Here is a 5,075-nt window from a genome sequence, read left to right on the forward strand (position 1 = left end):
TGAGTGGGTCTCAGTTTGTTCCCGGTGTGTTGCCTGGTGCTGTTCCCCACGTGGGATGTGAAGGCTGCCCCATTTCAGCATTCACTCCCAAAGCATCTCTCTCCCACCTCTAACCCTCAGAGAGCTCATTTCTGTCCTGAATTCTGCGAATTTTGTTCTGGGTTTATCTACAGCCAAGTGAGAAAAATGAAAAGGGGGTTGGGGAAAAAATATAGATAGTAAACCATTAGAACCTTGCCTCACTGGGAAAGCAGACGTGCAGCAATGGAGTCCAAGTGAGTACCATCACCCTTCCCCTGCTCACCCCAGCAGATTGTGTCCTGCATCTGGTAATGGTATTCCTCCATTCCACCTCTCCTGTCCCATTTGGGTTTGTTGCTGCCCTCTAATGAGGAAAAACAAAATTGCAATCTGTTTTTTGTTAAATTTTCCATTTCTGAAATCTGAAGGACTTCTTGTCACAGCAGCTGGGGACAGGGACATTGTGAGGGCAGGTGGAATACCAGCACCAACTCAAAACACACATTATTTGGCCGAATCCATGCAATGACACTCAGTACCAGAGATCTGAAACCTGACCTCCCACTCCTTCAGAGCCCTGGAGAACTAGAACCTTTTGGAAAGAGCCAAACCCAGTCCCTCTGCCACACGCTTCACCAGAGCTCAGGTTTAGCCAAATCTGCAAAGTCATCTAAAAGGTGCCCAGAGCACAGGGGCTGGGGGGGAGAGGGAGGTGTCTCTCTTACTCAATGGTCCCCGGCTCTCCAGCCTGGGGCAGCGAGCAGGCAGCACCCACACATCCTGGTGGGACAAGGTGCTGATGTGAGGGCATGGTGACCCCCGAGGGACGAGGATGCCCCATCCTCATTAACCACACATGGCACTGAAGCTTCCCCAGGAGATGAGCAGGAAAGGCACAGGCCATGCAGGGACATTGGTGGTGGCAGCAATGGCCCTGTGGCACCTCAGGAGGTTCAAACTGCTCTGCAGACCGTGCTTCGTGGACAGTGAAGTGCAGCCCCTGGGGTGTCCAGAGTCACATCCCATCGCCCTGCAATGGACCACAGCTCAAGTGCCACTGCCTGCCATCTGGAAGGGGTTTCCAGCCCCACTGTGGCTGTGCCTGCCCATCCCCTGGCCTTGGGCCACTGCCTCAGATGGTCTGAGCTTTGCATCCGAGCACTCCGGGTGAGTAGCAGCTCCACACACCCGGCTGTCCTGTCCGGGAACAGCCACAACCGCAGGATATTGTTGTTCACCAAAAATGGCTTTTCTTCCAGGAACCGGCTGCCCTCTAGAGGGTCCACTCTGGCATAAAGCACAGCAGAGGGGCTTCCCAGCCTCCCCATCCCTTCACTGAGGTGGGTGCAAGGCAGGGCTGGAGGTCCTACTCCCTGTGCCGGCATTGCCGGACACCTTGGGTCCCCTTGCCAAGGCGAGCCAGCAGGAGTGACCATCCTGTGCTCCCAGCCAGAGCCCCAGCCCTGCCCAGCACCCTGGGATGGCCATGGCACTGCATGGGCCACGTCCTTATGGATGATATGCTTCTGTGGGACTGACTGGACCTGCCTGGCAGTGAGATGTGGGGTCATTTCTCCATCAGTTTTGAGAAGGATTTAACTGTTCTCAGTGTGGTGCTGTGGAGATGGGTGGGCAGGGGGATGCTGGGCTGAGCTGTGCCAGAGAGATGGTGTCCCCAGCATCAGGGTGCCCAAATCCTTACCTGCCTCCTTAAATTAAAAAAAAATAAAATTAAAAAAATCACTGGCCTCAGGTATATTCACCCCCCTGTGCTCCAGGCACGTACACCCAGACCAGCTCCCTGCAGCCCCTGTGCCTCCCTCCAGCCGAGCCCCTCTCCCTGCCGCAGCCCCATGGCTAACAGCCAGTCACTCTTTCCATTAGGAAATCCATTTTTCAGGAGCATATAACTCAGCTGTGAAATTTCACTCTTGGCTGAAACTTGGCTTAGCGGCAGAGAGGCTGGGAAGGGCTGGACCCAGTGGCTGCAGGTGTGAAAAGTGCTTTTTACAATGAGCTTTTATAACTTGGGAGAAATGGCTCCAATCCCTGCTCCCTGCCCTGCCGTGTGGGCCTCAGCATGAGTGGTGGAGGGTAACAACCAAAGCAAAGCAGCCCAGTGGGTGCCATCACATCCCACCTGGGGAGAGGCACATCCTGCCCAGGAGGGGCCAGAGACAGAGTGGAGAACACCAACTCAGCAGGAGCAGAACTCCTTTTAGAGAATGGGGAATTCTCCCCAGAAAAGGTCAAAAATAAGTTTACATGTGCCCACAGATCCAGAAAATATGGAGGCTGGATAAACACATAAACTTTGGTATCATCACAGTGAAATCCTGGTGGATATGGGTGAGGGAATGCCTGGCCCCTCCTGATCAGGTGGAAATTCCCATCCAAAAGGATTTCCAAGTCTCTATCACTGCAGACTGCGAAACTACGTAAAAGCAGCCAAGAAGAACATGCTTATTCCTGCACAGTGAAAATATCCATCGTGGCTTGCAGGAAAGGGCCCTGTCATCCCAAAACAGCCCCAGTGTCAGGCTCTCACCCCCTCGACCTGCCTTTGTACCCAGGGGCCACAGGACCCCCCAGAGACACCATGCTGGGGCCGTTCTGAAAATCTCAGTAACACTTTTTAATATACAAGAATCAAAAGTACAGCAGTTTTACAAGGTAGGAAAATTTCATACATACTATATAAACAACATATTTACATCAGAAATCACTAGGACAGTGGCATTTCTTTCACAAATATAAATTAATATTAATTACTGTTTTTAGTCAACAGGTTTAAAAGTCCGCATTTTTTACAGTAAGAGTCCTTCTCTCCCTGGAGGGGAGGCAGAGGTTGGGAGGAAATGGGTGAAAGCAGAATAGTATTTTTGTGAGGATCACAAACCGTTCACGCAAGGACTTCAGTGCGTTGTTACACATCCGTTTTGGTTGGGACCACATCGCCTGTCCCCACAGCAAGTTTTGGTCTGCAGGACTTGCAACATGTGAATTCATAACTTTACACCATTTCCAAAGAGGTCAGGCTAAAAAACTTTTTTTTTTTTTTTAAAATAAAAACCCATCAAAGTACTAACCCAAGTTAGTACTTTTTCCTGCAAAGAGGCTGGAGGGAATCCAGCAGCCGGTTCAGAAGGAAGAGCTGTACCAGGTGTTGACACAAGCACCACAGGGAAGTTTATGGCTGTGGACGTGTCCCCTCTGATCCCACTCATATCCAAGTGATTGGGTCTGGTCATGGTCCCTATGCTGAGGGGACATAAAATGCATGTGTGTGTGCTCAGGGAGAACTTTCTCCCAAATCTCATTCTCCAGCTTCACTAAAACCAAACTCAGCAAAGACCTGCCCACCACAAGTGGACAAAATGATGTGCCTTCAGCATCACTATGAAGTGACAGCAGGGACAACTCTCTGGCGGACAAGAGTAAAGCTGTTGCTGTTGCACAAGAAGGAAACTCAAACCAACCTCATACCTGGAACCCACAATGTGCAGAAACCCCCACATCTGGACACAGAAAATGCTTCTTGCTGGGGTTCAAAGTTTTCCTGCACCAACCCTAATACTGGTTGGCCAGTATTGCCTTTGCTACAAGAGTATGGCACGAACTTCCCATCATGACAGCACCGCTTGGGGACAAAAAGAGCAATTCTCTTTGCCCCCTCTGAGGTTTCTTCCATTTTCACATTAAAAGCTAATACCTCTGAAAAGAAAGGACCTCTTTGTTGAATACCACAGGCTGCAGTCACAGCTTAGTGGGAAAAGCTGCGGAAACATGCTCTCTCCACACCTCCCACTGCCTGGCAGCTCCAAGGGGGACTGTGGAAGACTTGCATTAACCTCACCCTGCACAGGTAAACACAAGTGTAACACTTTCTCAGGACAGCAAGTGCCCCTAAGGAAACAAAACTGCCCTGAATTTGGTGGAAATCTTGCAAAATAAAAACAAAAAGGAAGAAAAACCCTTCCCGTGTGTCCCATTAAAGCAGCAGGCTCAGAAGGAGTGACGGCAGCAGATTTCCAGGGATACACTGCGTGGAGGGGACATGGGATATATTAGTGTTGGTTTGCATGCGCCTTCCAAGGCACTGGCTGGAGTCAGGAAACCAGCCCTGAACACCCACCTGCCCTCAGTCTTTCGGGGAAAGGACATCACAGCTTATTAGGGTCAAATACTGGCATCTTAACAGGAGGCCCAGCTTCTATCTCTCATCAAAGAGGGGAGTCTGGAACAGCCTGGTCTTTAACACTGAGCTCTGGGAGGTGACGGATCCCCAGACACCACGCTCTGGGCAGTCTGTCTTTTGGGAGAGCTTTGTGGTGTCCAGGGAACTCCAACCTGAAAAATAATCACCCAAACTACTTCTGGCCAGCAATCTGTGCACAACCACAGCAGAGTCCAGGCTGGATGCTGGTTTGCATCAAATGCTGTGGCTTGAATACTTGGAGTGTTTGCCCTGAAGTCCACTGAACTGGGCTGCAGACTCCTCTTTTCCCTCTGCCATGCTGGGCTCTTAAGACGTTTGCTCCAAGGATCAGTCCTGAATTCCTTATTTGCTCCCTGCTCACTGAGGTGCTAAGTCTCCAGGCTCATTTCCAATTTAGACAGACAGAAGGTCTGTAAGTGTAGGTACTTTTAGCAATTCTTAGTCACTGCCGGAAGGGTGGCAGGAAGGTGACTATTCCTGAACAGTGGATTCCTATTTCCCTTTGTTCTACCATCCTTTATCCTTCAGTTGCAGTAAAGGTTTGTGATCACTGCTTCGTGAAGCACAGAGAAAAATTATTTGCCCAAAGACCAGAGCACTTCAGTGGGAGGGAGACTGGAAGTTCCAGGATCCCCAGATGCCCAGAGCCATCTTTTGATCTTGCAGCTCCCAGCCAGCACCTGTTAGTTCCTGGACCACCCAAGCTGCCCATGCCAGAAGAGAAGTGTTTTGTTGTGAATTCCTGATCCCTGTCCACTGGGAAATACTGTTCTCACCCCGATTTCTTTACTACTGGTTAGAAGTGAACTAAGCCTTTGCTAAGGAAGTCAGTCTT

This window comes from Lepidothrix coronata, unplaced genomic scaffold, assembly GCF_001604755.1.
Source record: "Lepidothrix coronata isolate B3197 unplaced genomic scaffold, Lepidothrix_coronata-1.0 Scaffold11, whole genome shotgun sequence".
In the NCBI taxonomy this organism is placed as follows: Eukaryota; Metazoa; Chordata; class Aves; order Passeriformes; family Pipridae; genus Lepidothrix; species Lepidothrix coronata.